This window comes from Thunnus thynnus, chromosome 23 (genome assembly GCF_963924715.1).
Source record: "Thunnus thynnus chromosome 23, fThuThy2.1, whole genome shotgun sequence".
Classification (NCBI taxonomy): Eukaryota; Metazoa; Chordata; class Actinopteri; order Scombriformes; family Scombridae; genus Thunnus; species Thunnus thynnus.
This window is the reverse complement of record NC_089539.1, coordinates 24552977-24576672: the sequence shown is the minus strand read 5'-3', so window position 1 is coordinate 24576672 and position 23696 is coordinate 24552977. Positions and strand designations below refer to the sequence as shown.

The following is a 23696-nucleotide window of genomic DNA, read 5'->3' as shown; positions in this document are numbered from 1 at the left end:
CTTTTACGAGGCTCTTTCAGTGCACCTGTTCATTGTCTACCATACAAGGACGACTGTACTCCCAGCACTCTGGATGTCTTATTCACACATTTAAACTGTCATCTTCTCATGTATCGTGATGTTGTGCTTTAAAATGATGTTGTTGTTATTCTGATTCCAGCTAGGTAGTAACAATATTACTTCTATTTTGTCTGAAGACAGTTTTTGAACATAAATTGGGCCTCACACAAGAACATTTTTGTATTTTTATCCCAATCTGCTCTTAATTTTACTGCAAAACTTGAAGTAAATCACTTGTTTCAGCCTGATAAATGCCACATGTTCATGAGGAGGTGAACGTGAGATTTCATCATTAGCATCATCGGCGCCCCTAAAATATCCATATAAGGCGAGCTTTTTGTAGACGGGATGGCACCGAAGAATAAAAACACAAATTTCACGCTGCACAGCTTCAGGTCCTGCTGTTAGAAGTCAAACGATTTAGTGATGTTAGTAGTCATATTAAACAGCAGTCAAAACATAAAGTGACATTTGTTCATCCACATGAAATAAATGAGGCCAGAGGCTTGTTGACGTAGCGACTACTTGCACCGTTAGTTGGTGAGCTGCTGTAGTTGGGAAGCTAACTGCTAACTAGCACTAGCCAGTCACAAAAGCTGCCTCAGCTTCTGTCTGTTTTCTCTCTGCTGTTCTGTTTATTTCCTCCTTGTATTTTTTTTTCATCATTTCAGTCAATAAAATTTGTTGAAGAGGGAAAATAAAGCTCTCCAAGGTAACAAGCTTGCTAATATCTTGCTAATGGTCAGTTATTTTTTATTTCTACACTTGTCATGTTTAAACCACAGACTGTATGGACGTAGCGAGGTTTCATTGGAAACACGCCCCGCTACCTCAGACTGAAACATAACCAAGTAACGTTAAACTTAGTGAAATATTGCGACAACAGTCTGACTCAGTGTGTGCAGCAGGTGAGCCAACTGTCAATCACAGCTGTCAATCAACACCCACACAGCAGACATCAAAGCTACTATAAGTCTTCAAATCTTATTAATGGAGCAATGATTTCCAAAATGACCACCAGCTCACTTATTAGAGGGTCTGAATTTATAGCTTGTGACCAGAATGACTCATTGAAAACAATGATTAACTCAGTATTTCTAGAGAGAAGTTGAGGCTTTTTGAGTGCCAGTTGGAGCACCTTGCGGCCGTCGGTGGCACTTTAAAATACTTCAGCTTCAAGATGTGGCAGCTGCTGGTTGGTTCAAACCAAGCGGCAACCTCCGGGGCTGTAAAATGAAGCCAAAAACTGCAGTTCCTTGAACGACCACTTGAGGCTCCAAAAGCGAGTCAATCCCCATAGACCCCCATATTAAAATGCCCAACTTTACAGCAGAAATAAACATGTTTTGGTCTCTGTAGCTAATTTCTCCTTTCATGACAACTGGACGGGGGGTGAATAGCCATAAAGTTATGCATAATGAAGGACATAGCTGCTCTGAGTGCCCATTTTTGATTGGCTGGGAGTTAGGCAGAGTCACGTGTTGCCAAGATGGCGACGGCCAGAGCGGCTCGCTTTGAGCTTCAAAACTGTTCTTCAGAAACCAACGAGTGATGTCACGGTAACTATACCATATTTTTATACAGTCTATGGTTCAAACATATTGTTGGTATATTGTTGTTTGGTAATTGGAAAAATAAAACACTAGTATCAGTAATAGTTATCATAGTGTATCAACCTTAAAAGGCCGACTACTTAATATTTTGGAAGGATAATGAGGCAGAAATTACATTTGAAAACCAAAAGAACTCAGTTATACTGAAATAACTTGAACTTTCTTTCACTACTTCCATCTCCCAGAATGCCTTGGAGGAAAACATGAAGGACTATATGTCTTCTCACACTAGATTAGAGCAGCTGAGAGGGGATTTGGGATGCTACACTCCACTCGTTAAGATGACCCTTGAACAGTCCATCATGCTTATCACCAGCTGTAATGTAAAAATGTGTCATTTGCATTGCTATTTTAAGGCAATGCCAGGTGAATATTTATCCAGAATCAAGACAGACATGTAAGTATTTAGTATGAAATGAGAGAAATGCTGCTTGATAACATGACAACATATCTTGAAAAGTGTCTGGGGACATTTTTTATGTCTATGTGGGTGAATATGCAACCTTTAGATAATTGTATTAATTCTACATCACATGCAGTAAGAGTAACAGAATGAGACCATATTTCCCAAAACCATTTTTAAGACAAAATGATCAAAAAATCTTATGAAACTTCCTAAATATCAAGAATATTTCCAAAAACCACTGTAATTTATGAAAGTTGATCATTTCTAACAAGTAGTTCCCTCACACTGAACGACTGGACTAAAGTGTTGTGTTTAAGTCAAAATGTTAAAGTGACATGTAAGCAAATACCTTCAAGAGACACCATATGTTCTCATTTATTGTAGATGACTTCATAGAGCTGCAATGATTAGTCAATTAATTGATTAGTTGTCAACTATTAAATTCATCATTCTATAAGAAAAAAATGTCTAAAAAGAATGATCCAGCTTCTCAAATGTTAATATTTTCTGGTCTCTATGACTACTTTATATACAGTTAGCTAGTTTAGTCCAGTGGTTCCCAACCTAGGGGTCGGGGCCCCTCCAAAGGGTCAGCAGATAAATCTGAGGGGTGGTGAGATGATTAATGGGAGAGGAAAGAAGAAAAAACAAAGTTCTGATACACAAATCTGTTTTCAGTTTTTGGACTTTTTCTCTAATCTTTGATTTTTGCTGAAATATTGGATCATTTGAACATTTATTGAAATGAAAGCATGTGAGAAGTTTAGAGGGAAAAATCACTATTTGGTGGAGCTGTTAACAACTCATAGACATGTGAAATGTGACCCCGACTACACACTGCTTTTTGTAAGACGTCAAAAGACAAAAAGGTTGGAAACCACTGGTTTCATCTTTAACAATGTGTTGTATTTTAAAAGCTTGTTATATTATCCATGGTGTCAAATCTTCATCTGAAAAGTAACTAAAGCTGTCAAATAAATGTAGTGGAGTAGTGAGTCAACCACAGAAATCAGTGAAGAAGAAACAGTATACATGGCGGCCTCCTGACATTTAGTTTATTGTAACAGATTCCAACAGCTTTAGCAGAGAAAGGTGACAGATATGTTTAACTCTAAACAAGCTGTCAAAGTTGACAATAAAGAGAACAACATGAAGCCATGAAGCCGTCTGCCATTGTTCTTATTGTCGTTGTGTTTCTTCTTCTTCTTCTTCCTCTTCTGAAGAAATGCGGCGTGACTGCCACCATCTGTTTTGTCAGCGATATGAAAGCTCTGTTTCCCTCTTAAACACTCCAACACCAAGCCAACGTTTTCACATTTACACTCTAGTGGCCATTTTTGAAAAAGTTCCTTGTTTGAGCACCAAAACAGAGAGAAGAAGATGAATTTCCAAATTTAGTGTGATGTGGAAAATGTTATTGTGGAAGCAGGGGAGTAAATATTGTTGGCCAACAAGCTGCTATTGGCCAACCTGACTGTAAGCTGTTTTTTTACTGTATGTTTACATCAGTGTGTATTTGTTTGTGCCTGTCTGAACTCTGTGTACTGCTGTCATCTTGCCCAGCCTGGGAAGTGGCTCTTGGTTTTGTTTTCCTGCTCACTTTAACTGTGTAATGCCACACACAGGCCAGCATTCTCAGGTGACAAAATCAGCTGTCAGGTTTTGCACTTTGCACCTTGTAACTCAAGAGTGTGAGCCGCTGCTTCTCTGTGTGTTGACTGAAGATCAGTGTCATCCATCATTTACAGGCCTGCTTTAGAGAGCTTTGTTTGGTATCAATCATTTACTCTTCTTGTTCACATGCCAGCAGCCAGCGGACGGCCGACAGAGTGGATCCCTGCAGGGGTGTAAACCAACACAGAGAGGTGACACACTGTACTATCTGAAACAGAAAGATATTTACATATTTACACCACGATCCAATTCTCAACCACACTTAAACACTGAACAAGATTCATTTGCACTTACTAAATTCTTGATCAGTTGCACTTTTACTGCAAGCAAAACAGAAGAAAAAAGGAGAAAGAAGGAGATAAAAGACAGAAAATAATATGTAAAAACCTGCAGAATTACATGTACAATCCACAAAATATAAAATCAAGAGAAAGCCAAAGAAAACAAAAGTGTTTTTAAAGATGTGCACTGATTTGCAGTGGTGGAATGCTATTTTATACTTCCACTCCACTACATTTCAGAGGGAAATATTGTACTTTCTACTCCACTACATTTATTTGACAGCTTTAGTTACTTTTCAGATGAAGATTTGACACAATGGATAATATAACAAGCTTTTAAAATACAACACATTGTTAAAGATGAAACCAGTGGTTTCCAACCTTTTTGTCTTTTGACGTCTTACAAAAAGCAGTGTGTAGTCGGAGTCACATTTCACATGTCTATGAGTTGTTAACAGCTCCACCAAATAGTGATTTTTCCCTCTAAACTTCTCACATGCTTTCATTTCAATAAATGTTCAAATGATCCAATATTTCAGCAACAATCAAAGATTAGAGAAAAAGTCCAAAAACTGAAAACAGATTTGTGTATCAGAACTTTGTTTTTTCTTCTTTCCTCTCCCATTAATCATCTCACCACCCCTCAGATTTATCTGCTGACCCTTTGGAGGGGCCCCGACCCCTAGGTTGGGAACCACTGGACTAAACTAGCTAACTGTATATAAAGTAGTGTAAACTAGCTCCACCTCCAGCAGCTACAACAGTAACATGCTGCTCTAACACTGATGCTTCACTATTAATAATCTAATGATGTCATATATAATAATATATCAGTCAGAGGGACCAAACCACTACTTTTACTGCAATACTTTAACTACATCAAGCTCATAATACTTATGTACTTTTACTGCAATACTTTAACTACATCAAGCTCATAATACTTATGTACTTTTACTGCAATACTTTAACTACATCAAGCTCATAATACTTATGTACTTTTACTGCAATACTTTAACTACATCAAGCTCATAATACTTATGGAGTAATGGAGTATTTTTACATTGTTGTATTGGTACTTTTACTTAAGTAAAGTATCTGAGTACTTCTTCCACCACGTATTTTAATCAAACATCTGCCACAATCTTCAGAGAGATGAGAGATGTAGCATCACACAATTCATAGGAACCTTATATCCTTGTAGTTGTTGTAACACTTTACGTACTTGAAGTTATTTTCTGACATGTCTCTAAGAGTACTCGGGCTAGATGCTGTTAAGATCGTCCTGGCAGATGTTATCAACGCTGCAGCACCACGACGTACTGTTAATAAAAGTTCTTTCTGTCAAAACTGGAATGAATAAAAGGTGAAGTCACCGTGCGAGTAATTCAAGAACATGCTGGTGTTGTTGATGCCCGGAGCTGTTGCTCTCTTGTAAAGACCACGATATGAAAACTTGTCTTTAAAGTGCGCTCGGATGCAGCGGCGTGCGCCTCTTCCCGTGGGCAGCCGGCCTTTGCATCATTTACATAACCCTGCCCCTTTACCCTTTGTTTTGTTTTTTTTTTATTTTCTGTCTTTGGTTTGTTTTCATTGCTGTCGTCACACGTGGGCTCACTGCCCTGCAGCGAGGCCTTCCACAGGACGGGACGACGTGTCTTTAATACACACTGACAGCGGATACTGGCTTTCTGCTTGTGTAAGTGCACATACTGTAAGGATTTGACTGCCTTTTAAGGCTGGAGACAGAACTCTAAAAATAGGAGCTGTGAATAATGCGTCAAAACAATAGTCTTCAGGACAAAAGGACGATTTGGGGAGTCATCTTTAAAGGACAGAAGAGCTGAATGGACTGGTGTCGTCTTAATGTTGGCGATGGCTCTGCTGTCAGCCGGACTGACAGTGTTCAGCTGAGGAAGGTCGTCATGTGGAGGTGATCCCTGGAAGAGATGCTCCACCTCTAAGAAAACAAGGAACTCTGCACACTGTCAGCCACTTGTACTCACTTTATTTAATGTAGGGCTGCAACTAACGATTACTTTCATTATCGATTCATTTGACAATTATTTTCTCTATTAATCATTTAGTTGTTTGGTCCTTAAAATGTCAGAAAATGGTGAAAAACATTGATCAGTGTTTCCCAAAACCAGAGATGACGTCCTCAAAGGTTGTCCACAACCCAAAAATATTCAGTTTACTGTCATAGAGACTAAAGAAACCAGAAAATCACAGTTAAGAGGCTGAAATCAGAGAATTTAGACTTATTATATATGATGTGATATAATAGTTGACAATTAATTGCTTAATCGTTGCAGCTCTATTTTAATTACAGCATTTCATTTGGTAGACCTTCGTCATTATCAACTTTAGAGGCCAAATATGTTGACTAAGGCTGCAACTGACAATGATGTTCATTATTGATTTATCTGCTGATTATTTCTTGATTAATAGTTTGGTCTGTAAAACATCTGAAAACAGTGAAAATGCCTGTTTTTAGAGCTGGAGGTGACATCTGTCAGACGTCTTGTTTTGTCCAAGAAACAGTTTAAAACCCCCAAATACTTAATTTACTATAATGTAAGACCAAGAAAAGCTGCAAATTCTCCCATTTGAGAACCTGGAAAAGTCAAATGTTTGGCTTTTTTTTTGAAAAATGATGACGAATTGATGATCAAAATAGTTTATTGTTGAAACTTAAACAGTTTGATCAGATAAGAAAGTTTCTGGCTTCATTATTTTCCTTCTATTCTATTTCAAATGACAAATTTTAAGATTTTATTGGTACCCAGAGCTTGCAGTACTTCTCTCCTAATGGTTTCTAATTGGGTTATTTTGTTCTTTTCTCTAGTTATTGTCTGTTTCCATATTAAAACAGTATAACATGCCATTGTTCTCCTGGGCTGTTTGTAGAGTGAGTGTCTTATAGGGGACATATTATGCTTTTTAAAATGTTCAGATATTTATATCCTGTTTTGATGTTGGATGTTAAACATGTTCAAAGTTTCAAAACTTGAGGTGAACGTTTGTAAAAATGCTGCCTGCAAGTCAAAAAGTCAGGGCTTCAACCTGCTGTCAACGTTTTGTTTGCAGCATTTTCTTCTACCTCGCCAACGTGCTGACATCGGCTCATTATTCACAAACGACTGTCCGTTCTATAATATTGGTTGCTAAGGTGGTTGCTAAGGTGTTTCCATGTGTTGTCCACTCTCATATTTCAGATGTGATTCAGCTCCAACATGTACGGATGGATTTGAGAAGCTTCCTGAAAGCTGACCAATCAGAACAGAGTGGGCTCATCAGGAGGCGGGCCTTAAAGAGACAGGAGCTAAAACAGCCTGTTTCAGACAGAGGCTGAACTGAGGGGCTGCATAAAGGACCAGGAGAAGATAAATAAGGAGTTTTTAACTGGAAATCATGCAAAGATATTCCAGTAGAGCCCCAGAATATAAATATAGAGGCTGGAAATGTTAAATAAAATTAATGAAGAAATAACTGTCACGCTCCCTGGATACCTCTTTAAATATACAAATTGATGAATTAAAGGTTTCACTACTAATAACTTAAATAACCAATTCAATGTCAAACTAAGTCTTGTGACTTTTACAACAATCCCAGAAAGCATGGATCAGTAAATACAGATATATTTCTATAACTTTCCATGAACTTTTATCTCTTTACAGTATTTTATGTTGGATTATGTGGATATTTATTTACCACAACTTCTTTTGTTAAAGTCCAGAGTTCCAGTATCTTAAACTGATGTTTGTTCTCCTTCAGGCTAGACACAAAGTTTGCTAATTAAATTCGTGTCTGTTTCAGAATTAAATCAAATCTCTTCAACTTAACTCGACTTTCCAAAGAAATACAGATGTTAAGTTATATTTTTGCATGTCGGTTATTGACGTGTCCCTGTAACACTCTGACTGTCTTTTTATAAACTTCAGTCGCTCCTGCTGATTTCTGCAGCCAGCAGCTTGTTCACAGCTTGTGGGAGGTTTGTCATCAGGTTTTTCTGGGTCATCGCTAACTCCCGGGCTGTGGATCAGTAATGGCAGGTCATAACCTAAAACTCGACATATCCCTCTGCAGCGACTGCAGGATTTTAACTACAGAGCAACGGGAGAGGCACAGAGGGACGCTGGAGTCTGCTAATAAAGAAGCTCACACATACAGTAAGTTATACAATGTCAGTGTTTGATGCTTGATGCTTGATGAAGAGGAGATACTTTGTGATAAAAGTTTCTGATATAGCTTGTAGTCTGCCTATTTTCCCTGAAACTGTTTAAATGATTTAATATGTTTACTAGAAAGCCTGTGACGTCTCTGTCAATCATGGCCTTTAACCAAATCATTATTATTATAAATCACAGAAGTTGCCTGTTTTTTTTTCTCCCAGAATCCTTTTTTGCAAACCTCTTGTGTCCATAATGTCTAAAATAAAAATTCATCTGCAAAATTAGTTTAGCTGCTTAGTTGCACTGGTGGTGCTAGCTGTAAAGTCAAACTGATAGTCATGCTAGTGTGGCTACAAAACAAGACACTGTGGTTCTAGCAGCATGTAGTTATTTACTGACCAACAACCACTAGCATCTCAAACGTCCTCATAGTGGAGTTGTCCCGACTCGACGAAGGTCAATTTACTTTTCAATTCTGTGCCATTTTGAATCTATTCAGCAAGTATGGCGACGTGTTTTGTTCCCAAATGCAAAATATGCAAAACATCTCTGGTTGGCTACAAGATGAAATAATTTAAACTGGTGGCTGTAATTTAAACCTGTTTGATCATTACATGATGCAGGAGAGTCCTGAGTTTGTATGTTGAATAGAGAATGGAGAAAGACACTTCTATTGTGCAGCTGTAAAGGAGTAGAAATAAAGAAGGTCATGTGATTCTTTTGAGATACGTGCAAAAAGCATAATAATAACGACAATGACTCAACTAAAGCTCTGAATCATTCTGAATGTTAAAAACTACGCAACATAAATTGACTTGAAACATGAATCTAATTACAGTTAAGTTACTGATAAAAGATGAGTTTATTTATTTACATTTATTATTTAAGATTTTACAGTGTAAATGTGAGCTGGACACAGACATGAAGCTGATTTCTATTTTCCAGAAGTATTCAGAGTAATTATAATTTTAAAAAAGTGTAAGTAGCAAAACCACAGTATAGAATACTCTGTTACCAGTAAAAGTACAGAAGTATTAGCATCAAATTATACTTAAAGCACCAAAAGTAAAAGTACTCAGAATGTCCCATTTCAGAATCATATATATGACATACACTGGATTATATATATATATTGTTAATGCATTAATGTGAGCAGCTGGTGCTAATTTTAACTGTTTAATATGCTGCTTTGTATATATATATATATTAAAATGGATTTAAAGGCCCATGGCAAACTAGCTTCGGCTATAAAATCTGTGGTATGTGGCATTAATGCGATATACTTACTTTTATACAAATAAACATTAATTAAATAAAATATATCAGGATGTATTAGTTGATTATATTTTGTATTAATGATCTGAGTCTGCACAGTAACTAATGATTTCAAATAAATGTAGTGAAATGAAAAGTACAAAATTTGCCTCCAAAATGTGGAAGTATGAAATATAAATACTCTTGTAAAGTACAAGTACCTCAAATGTGTACTTCAGTACAGTACTTAAGTAAATATACTCAGTTATATTCCATCATTGTTGTTTTCTTGTGTGACTTTAAAGAAATTGAGCAGAGGAGGGTTTCCCAAAAATGCTGAACTGTTCCTTTAAATAGTTAAAAAATAAACATAAATATAACATTTCATCAGGCTCAATACTTTAATAACAACCCTCCCCTCCTGTGGTTGCCATGGAAATGATTATCATTCATAAGAGAGAAAGAGAAACTCACTCAGCATCTCCTTTCTTCTGTCAAAACCCTGATGTCATCCAAAAGGCCTCCGGCTCCACCTTGTGGCTCCATGGCAACACAACATTTTAAGAATATCATTAGAAAAAAAAAAAAAGACACATTATGGAATACACATCCCCATATCCACTACACAATCCATCACATCGCCGTGGGAGGGATGCTGCGCTCGCATGGAGACGAGCCTTGGCAACAGGCAAATACTACTGTGTGTCACCATGGTAACCTGTGAACTGGTGAGAGGGAAGAGAGGAGGAGATGTCAAAACCGAGAGAGGGGAATGAACGTCGAAGCATGAGGGAGAAGTGACGCTAAATAACAAATAATAACTGCCCTGGAGATGTGATGTAAGACAGAGAGACTCGCTCAGGCTCCCATCAGGTTTATTGATGATGATGATGATGATGATGATGATGATGATGATGAGATAATGGCTGATTGGGAATCAACTGGTTACCACTGTTGCCTCACAGCAACAAGGTGTGACTTTGCATGTTCCTCCCACCATCAAAGACATGTATGTATATGTGTGATACGTGTACAGGACGGCTCAGATGCAGAGGATTCATTTCATTTCAGTGTTAGTGCTAAGAAGTGACAATAAAGAAATCATCTAAATCTTTATAATAAAAAAAGAATAATTTCTGGTCCATTTCCTCAAGAATAAGGCCAAGAAAAGCCTGGACGACACGTTCGCTGCTGCTACCGTTTCACTTAAATCACCGCTTTGCTCTTTTTTTTTTTTTTTTTTTCAAAACTGAGTCATGTCCCTGATGTATGACCTGTTTAATGAGAGATAAAGTAGGACAGCCTTTTCCTGCTGGGCACTTCTCAAACAAATCCAGCTCCCTCCCACAACGCCGGTAAATAACAAACAAACGGAGGACCACAAGAGGCACTGCTGCTAAACAGAACATCATTTATTATTATTTTTGCCTATGACAGTTTTCATAATGTTAAATTTAGACTTTGGAGACCTGATTTTCTTTATTATGCATAAAAAGCAAACGCAAGACAATTTATTTGTACAGCACCAAAAGCAAGTCAAAGTGCTTCATGATGCATTAAGAAAATTACAGAAAAATGCAACTTAAATACGTTATATATGACTTTATATTTCAAATATTCGGTATCAACTGTGATTACAGGAAACTGAAACATTCTGTAGATGCTTTTTAACTTAATTTATGTGTCATTTTGTATTTATTTTCTTCTACTTATTTGTATCTTCTTCCTACATTTATCTGACTTACTTTTAGTGCTGCTGCAATATTAAATGTTTAATTAAATACTGTACAATTTGGTTATTTGATTACATTATTATTAATAATTAAGACAGATGAGAGTTTTGGACACTTTGGTCCTATAAATTAAATATATTGTCACATATGTAATTAAGTTATAACTGATATTTAGTATATGTGTTATTATATATAATTAAAAGTTTAAATTGCAAATTAAAACTCAGAATTTCGTGTATTTTCCAGCTGAATTTAGATTACTGTCGATACTGCAAATTTTTAACAGCATCAGTAAACTTTAATAATTTCACGAAGGAAAGTTTGTTCTTTAAAAAAAAAAGTTCCACTTACTAGCTTTTTGGAGCTTTTAACTGCGTCTCATGGTCTTCATCAGTGGATGGAGTTTAGCTGAAGAAGTCTTGGTTTGTTTCTCCACTAAATGCTCCGGCGGTGCTGTTTCCTGCATGATCACGATGGACGTTTTTTTACTCTCGACGTCGACACGCTGCGGTTGATTGGGTCGACGGGCGGTTCTTGGTTTCATCTCGTCCGTGTTCAAACAGGAGAAAATGGTGGCCTGGTCAAAAGCATTCTCATATTACAACTGAACGCTTCACTGAAATATGTTTCTTAAAAAACGTTTGAGGCGAGAAATAAACGACGCAGTAACAGAATCTTCATATTTGATCAGAACGGCAGTTTGACAGTTTGATCTGAGTTTCGTGAGCCGGCTGCGTTACATAACGCTGAGGTTGAGTTGTGTTTATGCAAATACAGATTCGGCGATGCACTGTATCCATCATGCATGGTCCGTCCATCCCCTGCTCTCCACAATCCGTCGACTTCACGTACGTCATCACATCACGTAAGGCAGACGCCGCGTAAGGCAGATGCCGCTGAGCTTCACTAGCTTGTCGTGCTACACGTCACAAACTCTGAACCTCGTGTTGAAGTTCCTTCAGAACTTTACAATGTTGTACTCTTCAAGATGAAGGAACATGTCAGCCAGTGCAGCCGTGTGACTCAACAACGGAGGAATAAGATATATCAGCTTTGATACAAACACAATACTTGTCAGTAGATCAGTTCAATGTTGGTTTGGATCCAGACATGAAAAATCAGCAAACGTATCCTTTAAATCTCAGAGATAAGGTTAAAAAGATATCTCTAACAACTGGATGGATATTTTAGGTGACATCATCCCTAGTTCATCATTTGAAATCAGCATGTGACAATAATCAGAAACGCATTTAAAACCTGATGACTTGATGGACAGCGAGCTTGTGTCTATGAAGGAACAAACATGGCGGTTTGAAGCGAAGCGATGGTCAAACCCCTCGAGCTTTCACAGATGCTGTCAGATGTGAAAAAGGGCTCCGAAATTATATAATGACCTCTGAATGCAGACTGCAGGCTGGCGGCACAGTAAGAAGCATAGTAGGCCAAACCTGTGTGTGTGTGTGTGTGTGTTTTTAATGTGTGTGTTGTGGTTGGGAATTCAATGTGCAGGACGATGTTCCCTCATGCTGAAAAAATCTGTCCTTCCTTTTCTTGTTTCTCTCTCGGGGTGTGTGTTTACATATATATACGTGTGTGTGTGTGTGTGTGTGTGTGTGTGTGTGTGTGTGTCGCAGCTCTCTGTGGGCTCTGAAGGCATCTGCTTCAGTCTAAACAGACGCTGCAGTGTCATATTCATACCTTCAGATTTTTATATATTTATGTAGTTGCAGATATTCAGGTACAGGAACGACACAGATCTAATTATCTTTATTTTTATATTAAAGGACGAGTTCACAATTTTTCAAGTGTGTCTTAAAGCAGCAGTCAGGTGTCTGTAATCATTCCTCCTGTTCATACTGGATATTAAAAGATCCTTCAAATGTGTTTTCAATGGAAGTGATGGAGGATAAAATCCACAGTGTGTCCACACAGTCATTTAAAAGTCTCTGTGAAGCTTCTATTCAGCTTCAGCAGTCTGAGTTAGTCATATCAAGTGGATATCTGACACATTTACAGTCTTTTTAGCATCAAATTCCCTCTTTGTGTTTCCTCGGACAGTGTTTCCCTGTTGAGCTGCAGGTGGAAGTATAGTAACAAAAAGAGGGACTTTGGCACTAAAAAGACTGTAACGTTGAAAGATATCTACTTGATTTGACTCATTCGGACGCTGAAGCTTCATATTAGCTCAAGGACTAATCCATTGATCGACTAATTGTTGCAGCTCCGGTAAGGTTAAGTTCCAAGGCTGTATTTTAGTTATTTACTGGAAGGTTTGAAAGAGCTTCTCTTACTTCTGGAAGAAAAGCTGCAAGTTCTGGTTTCACTTCAGCTCTCTATATGCACACTGAACAGTTAGAGACGCAATTAAAAGTCTAAATATGAAAACAGTCTTTGCACAATTCTGAAGAAATTGCACGTGATTACTGAAAGCTGAAAATGATTGTGTTGCATTGCTGAAAGCTGAATAGTATTGAAAATCTACAAAGATGAATATTTCCTGCAGGTGGGATCAAACGTACGACCTCATGTTAGCAAGACAGAGACGCACTGAGCTGAACATGACACAGCAATAATAAGCAAGATCAGATTTCAGTTGCATAAAAAATAAAGGTTGCAGCTCTTATAATATTATAATATTAAACCTGGAATCTTGCAATCTAACAGGGACGCTGACCGTTAACACGCCATGATGTTAACATGAACATCACATGGAAATACTCGAGTAAAGCACCTCAAAATTGCACTTAAGTACAGTAAATGTACTTAGTTACTTTCCAGCACTGACTCTGAGACGTGGATATACAGTGTGAGAGTGTGTGTGACAGAGAGAGAGAGAGAGAGAGAAAGAGAGAGAGAGAGAGCAGAAGACTCTTAATACCTCGCTTTTCCTAATGCTTTTCACTCTTAATACCCTCGTCTGAGAGAGAGAGAGAGAGAGAGAGAGAGAGAGGAGAGGATCTGTCTGGGGATTTGGACAGCTGTCAATTAGAATCCCTCGACACAATCCACCTCCCCCACCAGACCGCCATCCCTCTGCTCAACGGCACTCCTGCAGCCCACAGATACTGTACATGACTGATGATGATGATGATGATGATGATGATGGTTCAGGTCTTCCACTTTACTCCCCCCCCCCCCCTCCTGCCTCACCCTCCTACACCTCCCTCATGAATGTGACATGCATGAGTGTGTGTGTGGAGAGCAGGCTGAGGCTGTTGTTATTATTTCTCCGAGGCTGTAATCCCCTCTCCCCCACCACACACAGCCTTTGTTGTAGCTTTGGATGTGCATGAGCGTGCATGAGCGTGCATGAGTGTGTGTTCATGTATGTGTGTGTGTGTGTGTGTGTTGTTAATATCCTCTGTAGGCTGCTGTGAACAAGCAGAGATTTTCTTTTTGTATCTGGTGATCTGGGTTCCTGAGGGCTTTTGAACACATGCAAACACACTGTGGTGGGTAGGATGGAGGAGGGAAGTCCTACCCAGGCCTTTGTGTGTGTGCGTGTGTGTGTGTGTTTGTGTGTGTTGGAGGGTGGAGGGGAGGTACCCAGGCTGCATGTTAAAGCTGGAGGTGTGATTCGTGACCAGTGGAGGCCGATGATTGGCCCACGGTTCCTCCAGTCGCAGTTATTTTCCAGTTCAGTGGCCATTCAGCACACACACACACACACACACACACACACACACACAGACACACACACACACACACACACACACACACACACATTTATGTACTTCCATATTTGCGAGGACTCTCATTCACATAATATATTCCCCAGTTGCTACCCTAAAGTCTATAACGTTAACGTTATAAGGTTAGTTCACCCAAATTACAGAAACACACACACACAAACACACACACACACACACACACACACACACACACACTCACTCACACACATATTCTATTCTGCACATTTCCAGCTCTATATTTATATTCTGGGGCTCTACTGGAATATCTTTGTATGATTTCCAGTTAAAAACTCCTTATTTATCTTCTACTGGTCCTTTATGCAGCCCCTCAGTTCAGCCTCTGTCTGAAACAGGCCGTTTTAGCTCCTGTCTCTTTAAGGCCCCGCCTCCTGATGAGCCCACTCTGTTCTGATTGGTCAGCTTTCAGGAAGCTTCCTCCGGCTCCGGAGGCTACGTAAACAAACTATAGTAGCAGGATTTCACTTCTTTTTCTTCTTCTTTACTCCAAATGTCAACTTCTCAAATCCATCCGTACATGTTGGAGCTGAACAACACATGGAGACACCTTAGCAACCACCTTAGCAACCAAGATTATAGGACAGATGGTTGTTTATGAGCATATGCGATGAGCCGACTTGAGCTTGGTCTCTTTAAGACACTTACTCTACAAACAGCCCAACACAACACTGGCATGTAATAGTGTTTTAATATAGAAATAGACAATAACTAGAGAAAAGAACACATGGAAACACTTTAGCAACAAAGGCTACAGAACCGACGGCCGTTTGTGAGCATCTGATGTCACCATGAGGAGGAAGTAGAAGTAAAGAGATTGAGTCTGGGTACAGCTGTGGTTCCATTCATGCTTCTCTCAGAGGTCCGCGGACACAGACGCATCCCACATGTTCCTGCCAGTAAACAGGGCGGCGGGCGGCGTGATAACTTTCCAGAGTTGTAAAATCCAGTCTGTGAGTTTTAAGTTGTATTCAGACCAAATCAGGTGTTGCGGCACACCTCCGCGGGGTTGTACAGGTGTTTATTTGTAACAACCAAAAAACCTCTTATTCACCGGCTTTCTCGCTCGCTCTCTCCATTCACTCTCATGCTTGTTCGACCCCCGCTGCTCTCTCTCTCTCGTCTTTTTGGGAAGCCGTCAGCAAAGCCTAACTTTACTTTTAATATTATCTAATGGTGAGAAATGTCTTCTTCCTCTTCCTCTGTCCTCCGTCATGGTAGGGTTACAGCTGGCTGTGATTGGCCACCACAGCGTGACTTCAGGTTGTGTGTGTCTCCAAAAGTTGATTCTGGTTTCTTGCTGCAGGCCGCTGTGGCCCCCATTTGGTGTGAAGTCAGCCTACAAGCCGCTGTGCAGTGTTTTTTTTCTTAATAATCTTAATAATAAACTTAATAATCTGTTTCTCCAACCAGACTTGCTGGATTGTATTTCATTATCTCACCGGCACTTTAAACAACACAACCCCTTGTGTTGTTTTACACAGGATTGTTTTCAGTCTGAACGCAGCTGATGGTTCCTGTATGTTGCTGAACTAGAAAAAGTCAAATAGAGATACAGTACATACATACAGTAGACGCAGTCAGAGCAGGTTGAAGCTCTGTTTGATTGGTCAGCTTCAGGAAGCTGTGTCACGGCTGACGTCTGGTGGCTTGGGAGGCTACGTCAACAAACCATGAAACAAATTATAGTAGCAGGATTTTACTTTTTCTTGTTCTTTACTCAAAATGTCAAATTCTCAAGTACATCTGAACATATTTAAGCGGGAATCCACTCCGAAAGATGAGAGTGGACAACACAAACAACTCATGGAAAAACCTTAGCAACCACCTTAGCAACCAAGGCTATGGAACAGACGGCTGTTTATGGGCATGTGTGACGATCTGACGTCAACTTGTCAGCAAGATAGAAAAAAACGTTGCAAACGAAGCGTTCCGATCAGGTTGAAGCCCTGACTTTTGACTTGCAGGCAGCATTTCTACTTACTTTCGTCTCAAGTTTTGGAACTTTGACCATGTTTAACATCTGACATCAGAACAATAAATCAGAATAAATAACAGAAAACCAGAAAGAGTAGAATATGTCCCCTTTAGCCGTTTTATTTTGAAATACTTCAGTGTGCTCTGTGGATTGAGCAGAGTAACGTTTCCATCCAGATTTAGTGCAACTTTTATCTGAATTCCCAGAAAATCATCAAAAGAAAATATGAATTTTAGTTTGTTTCCATCCACTGCTGTTGATATTAACAGCAGGTGGCGCTATTTCTTCAGTCGCTGCCATTAAACCGTCGCAGAAGAAGAAGACACAATGAGATGACGTCATTAAAAGAGCGACAGTAAAAGCTCAAACGATGGAAAACATGATGGAAATATGACATTTGTGTTAGTTTCATGTATTGATGTGAGGAAGGTTACAGTCTCCTCATCATCGCTCCGCACAGATCTGATGTTTTCAGCTCTTCAGTGATGTTTGAGTCACATGATTCATGTACGTCATCGTTTATTCACTCAGTCTGTTTACATTTTTATCCACATGACTACTTTTACACCTCAGACAGCAGGAATATTGATATGTTTAGAGATTATTTTTTGAATTTTCAGCAGGTAAAATAACACAAACCAGTTTTTGCACAGCGAACATGAGGCTTTCAGGCCTCCGGGGAGTCTGTGGCCTCAGGGCAGAAAGCATGAAAAGCACGCAAAGACACCAAAACATCTAAAAGAAAACTATCTGCATGGCTACACAACACCATGTTTAACCTTCAAACTGCCCTTTAAAGCAGAGAGAGGACTGGAGCCGGCCCTCACAGAGATAGAAGATCACACACACACACACACACGGTGAGGAGGAGGAGGAGGAGGAGGAGGAGGCAGATAGATAGGAGCCCATTTTAAACCGCTGCCATCTTGACACTGATGGCCAATTCTCCAAAGCAGAATGTGAGCACGCTCAGATTGTTCCTCTGCATGACGACGGCCGCAGCCACTCGCTGCTTTTCTGTGAGAATCAGGACGACGAGCGAGGAAATAACGTGACGCCGACGACACGTTGACAGAGACGCCTTCACCGATGTGACGAAAATATCTGTAGATGGTTGCGTGCAAGTCAGGAGCTGAACGTGTTTTTTTTAGATGACATCAGATTGTATAAATGTTTTTGCTGGTTTGGGCTGAATGTGAACTTGGCCTCCTCCTACACATCAGCATCTGTTCAAATGCTTGCTGGCAAATCTCGCCGCAGCCGAGAATCACCAATCACACTTTACTGATTTAAAAAAAAAAAAAAAAAAAAAAGGGTCCTCTCCCTAGCAACGCCGCTGCGACCTCATCAAAATACATATATGGTGTTTTAAATCCCTTCTCTGCTATATTTCACAGCACTGATTTACAAATCCATTTAGCAGCAACTGCAGCCTTTTCTCCACATAATCTGTGAGCATGTTTTAAGCTGCGAGAGGAAACTGTTACTTTAAATGACTGGCACGCATGACGTGGTGTCCTTGATTTTCCTGCTTGCACATGTCCTCTCTGTGTGTTATTATGCAGGCATCTGCTGTCAAGACTTCTTAAACTCATCGCAGCGTTCCTCCCGCTCTCCCCTCCACGCCACTGTCTCCATACAGCCGCCCTGAGCCCCCTTCTGTTTCCACAAACACACACATGCAGAGTTGAACACGGTGAGGACACACAGCGGGGAAGCACACACACTCACACACACACACACACACACACACACGGATATGATGGGAGGTTGGTGATGCTCCCTCAGGTGTTGGGGGAGTCTGACTCAGGCCTACTGTCAGCCCCGCAGCGCCGCTCGTCTCCTCACATGCACCAAATCTGACGTTTCACTGCTACTGTACCGACACTCACAAATAACAACACATTTAGGAACAAATCTCTGCCTCCTCTGTGATGGTGGCTGACAGGTGCATTAAAGGACACAACATGACATCGTCCCTCCTCCTGGTGACGTTAACGTTTTGCTAATGAGTTTTAATGCTGCGGTTAGAGTCAGGTATCAGGAGTTATGTGTCGATGTGTGACTTCTGACTCTGTCTGTCTCACTCCGCTTCGAGCTCATTGGTTCCTACAGAAGATATATAGTTTAGTAATTTCCTAAAACAGCTGGAAACTAGTTTTTAAACAAATAAACAGGAGGAAATAGAGCATTTGTCGGGGACTATTTTCAGTGGTGGATGAATCCACATTTGGTGCTTCAGTGAGTGTTTCTGGCAATTTACAACAGATACTAAAGTTTCTAAGAAGATAAATTCAAACCACATTGGTGACAAATATCCACTGGATGAATCGGCACAAAATTTGGTACAAATCTTCATCGTCGTTCCCAAACAATTAATCCGACTGACTTTGGTGATCAGCTGACTTTTCCTCTCGCACCACCATGAGGTTGACTTTTGTGGTCAGAATATCTCGACACCTACTGGATGGACTGTCATGAAATACGGTTCAGATGTTCATGTTCCCCTCTGGATGAATTTTAATAACTTTGATGCTCTGACTTTTCATTTAGCGTCATCATCAGATCAAAATTTCATTGTGTCCAGTACTTTGGTTTATGACTAAATACCTGCTAAACTAGCGTCTTTCCCATCAGCCGCAGCTGTACTTTGTGGTTACTGCTAATTAGCAAATGTTAGCATGCGAAAACACTAAACCAACATGTTGAACGAGGTAAATATTACATGTGCTAAACGTCAACATGTTAGCATTTTGAGCATGTTAGCTCGCTGATGTTAGCATTTAGTGCTAGTACAGCCTCACAGAGCTGCTAGCATGGCTTGTTATTTGCTGCATTGTAGAGCTAAAATGATTAGTATTTCATTTATGTATTTGTTTATTTATAAGGGACAATGCACATGAATCAACAATGACATTTTGACAAGTTGAAAATAATTGCATCCGGGTTAGCTCAACAGCTAATTTGCACCTGTAGTCCTGACTCAATCTAATAATTTATTGTATAGATTAATAGATTAGCCCATCATCATCTGTTTTGATAATCTAATAGTCTTTAAAGTCATTTTTGAAGCAAAAAATCTCACATTTTCTTGTTTGAGCTTCATTAATCGTGTGGATTGGCTGCTTTTATCAGTTTTATATGATTGTAAACTGAATATGTTTGAGGTTTAGACCATCAGACGGACAAAACAAGATATCTGAAAACGTCACCTTTGCCTTTAAGAAACTGTAACAGGTACAAGTTTGTGTTTTCTGGCTTTTTTTAGGCCAAACAGTTAGTTGTTAATGAAAATAATTCATCAGTAAGTACAGTTAAATCACAAAGTAGCTTTCCAAAATCAAATTAATGACATTTTTATAGTATTACTTATTTTTTTTATTGTGCTCATTTTACCTTTTATTGCTTCTAATCCCCAAATTTCCTCCCAGAACTTTGAAACTCGGGACATTTGTCCACTTTTGGACACTAAACAAAATCAGAGAGTGCAACATATGAGATGCTGATGTCATTTCATCTCTCAAATATACACCGCTGAGTCTTTATAGCTCAACATCCTTAAAAAGGTTAAGCTGTAAAGTCGCAGACAAATCCTGTTAATGTGTTTTATGTTTCTGTATTTGTGGACAAACCAAGAAAAGAACGCCACCCACTGAAGCTGAAACTGAAGAAAATGTAATATTTAAGAATTTCTACTTTATAATAATAATAATTACAAATTTGAACACACTCGTTATCTGCAGGTCTGTTTCTTCTTCTGCGCTCTGACCTTCAGTGTGACTGAGGTGAGCTGCAGCGGTGATGTACGGCTGTTGTGGGTTTTTTTTTTTTCATGCCTGGAAAACACTTTAGAAAACCTTGTTGTTATCAGCCGCAGCAGCTCTGAACTGTGCCTCTGTAATTAGAGAGCTAATTTGTGAGCTGCAGTCGTTATGGATGCTGGTTGTTAGTGGTTACCTGTTGTTATGGTTACCGTTTCCCTCTGTAACTGCCAACAAGACCTCGAGTACCAAAGAGTGGAACTCAGCTCGGCTCAGCTCTCTCCATCTCCCACACACACACACACACCTTAACCACAACACTTTCCCTTATTTAGCATTTATAAGTCCTATATAATCAATTAATAAATGCTTTATAACACACTATATTGTGATTTTATTGCACCTCAGGACCTCATAGAAACAAGAATGGGGTTGAAATGGTTGAAGTGCTTGACTTTGACGCTTCAAATTTATATTTTTTAACCCTATTCAGGCTGTATTTGTGTCTGTAGGGGAGGTGTCAGTGGTTTTAATACAGTCCCTCTCTGTATGTGGCTCATTTTTCACTTCCATCCCAGTAAATAATTACAGCTGCAATGAGTGACTGCTTTTCAGTCACTTGCTGCTCCTCCTGTCATTTCACGCCCTTGTATTTTAAAGTGGATCTCTGGGTTTTTTTTTCCTTCTACTACAAAAAATGTTTTTACTAATCTGACAGATGGAGACATGCTAACACCAACATATCAACCTGTTTGGGAACCAATATGACAACAGAAAAAAATAAAAGCATCAGGAGAGCATAACAACTCCTAGAAATGACGTTTATACGTGACTAAATTACAACAGCAAATATGTTTTCTTAGAAACGTAACGCTGCTGAATTACGTTCTCTCTCAACATGATGAAAAAAATGTTGTTAATTAGTGTATTTGGCAAGTAACAAAAATGTTGAATGTGAATTGTTTTTTTTCCCACCAAAATATCTGATGTTGCAGTAAAATATCAGCTGGTAGAAACTAAAGCGGGATGAAAGTGTTTGTGGTTGTGTTCAGACTCTGGCGGCACCTGGTTCAGGTCAGAGACAGATCCTGGTCTCTCAAGATGTTTCTGAACATTTAAGCCACAGCAGCATCTTTCACTAACCTGAACCAAACCTGAACACTAAGGATGTGCAGAGAGCCCAGTATTTGTATTTGTATCTGTATTTGTTGAGGCAGCAAAATTATTTGTATTTGTATTCGAATAAAAGTGGAAAGAGGTTTAAAAATCCTGTTTTTGTTTTTATTACGCTTTTAATTTTAGAAAATTAAAGTGTTACAATAAGTGTTGAAACGTGTGTCAGTAGTTCAGCTTTATCTCTGGGGAACACTCCCAACTCCGGGAGTGATGTCCAAATTAGGAAATGTGCGTCATGTTGCAGGTGGATGTGACTCCCCTTTTTGAGACCTGCTGATAGACGTAACAGCGGAGCAGAGGAGAGACACTGAGATAGTGACGTAACCGACCCGCATGCTGGTAGTTGACATGGTTTATTTTTCTTCCTGAAAACAAATAGTTTTTAAAATATTTGTATGAAACAAATATTTGTAAAAAAAAAAAAAAACTCACTATTTGTGCTTTGCTGAATAATGTATTTGTATTCGGGAACACCCGAAACTAGTTTGTTGTGCTACAAATCACAACCTCTGGACTTCGTACAGAAGTTCTTTGAGAAATGTAAAGTGTAGAACAAACACAGGACTCAGGATGTCTCTGCTGTCAGAGTCCTGCATCTTGTAGCCCCCCCCATCCACCCGACCTCCTCCCTCCCACTGCAGAGACACATAGAAATGTAGCTTCATTCATTCGAAGAAACGCTAACCGTGAACATCATCCACGCTTTTGTCAACGCAAACGTAATTCACAAATAAATTTGTCGTATATGAGCTTAATTTCTAGGAGACGGGGTTGCATCAGCTGTTAACGTTTGAATCAGCTGTTAGCAGCTCCTGTTTGCAGTGCAACATCACTGGATCACTGTGATACTGAAGAAAACTTACAAATGTGATGATGCTCTGGTTTCTAAGCAGATTTATGGAAGTTTATTGGCGATGGACATCAGAGATAATGATCTCCTTGGCAAGTGTAAGTTAAACTGAATGATATCTATATGTGCTTCACGTCTGTATGTTCAGATTTGACTTCAGAGCTTCTCACAGCACCTAAACGCACCATTTATCCGTCTTATGTTAGTCTGAACGATGGCAGTGTTTCTTTCAAGTGCTTCCCCAAAAAAATGAACAATACAAAACAAATTCATGTAGAACAAATGTTTAATCGTATTTGGATTCAGGGACATACATAATGTGCACACACTTAATATAACAAATACATCCGCTGTTTTCTTGTGTCCTTGTTTACTGTTCATGCCCCCCCCCACCCCCACCCCCCCTCCGATGTAAAACCTCACAGCAGGACGCTACAGTTTCACGTTTGCGAAGACGTCCTCGTCCGCATGCATGACGAATATAAAGTTTATTGTAAAAACATCCTAATGGCTGTATCCAGTGCGTGAAATTGCAGCGTTGCCAGTGGCCAGTCACACAGTGAGATGTTGGCGAGTTATTATTCATGGCTGCAGTCTGAGGACAGTGCTCTAATCCAGGGGCGGGGAGATGCACATAGTTCTTATCATGATGAGGCTGGGGCATTAGATAAGAAAAAGGATAAATATAGTGCTCGTGCTTTGTTTTCCTAATCCACCCACGGGGCTAAGAAACTAACCTTTTAAATAGGTCACCTTCTCTGCTTTTAGAAACGCACTCAGGCTCTCTGTGTCCACTGGCTTTATGTGTGTGTGTGTGTGTGTGTGTGTGTGTGTGTGTGTGTGTGCTTGTCCTTTGTAGGAGCCAGTTTAAGTTTCGGATGCTCAGAGTGAGTACATTTTAGTTGGTCCTCTCTTAAAGGGCCAGTTCACCCGAATAACACACTTACAAAAAAAAAATATGACCATCATGTTAGTGCAGCCGATGATTATAACACGTACGTTTCATATCTCAGCAATGATGCTGCTGAGTA

At 39.5% G+C, this 23696-nt stretch overlaps 2 long non-coding RNA genes across 2 annotated transcripts in view; one reads left to right on the top strand and one right to left on the bottom strand.

Moving 5' to 3' along the window:
• Window positions 1–2100: 2100 nt before the first annotated feature.
• On the bottom strand, window positions 2101–11041 carry LOC137175967 (uncharacterized). Its single transcript, XR_010925762.1, has 3 exons — window positions 9935–11041; window positions 4048–4073; window positions 2101–3916 (listed from the first exon to the last, which is right to left on the bottom strand). It is a non-coding gene; the product is annotated as an uncharacterized lncRNA (long non-coding RNA).
• Window positions 4404–23696, top strand: part of LOC137175968 (uncharacterized) — a 65478-nt gene continuing 46185 nt past the window's right edge. The window contains exon 1 of the long non-coding RNA XR_010925763.1: window positions 4404–8203. This is a non-coding gene — a long non-coding RNA (uncharacterized lncRNA). The remainder of the gene's footprint in view (window positions 8204–23696) is intronic.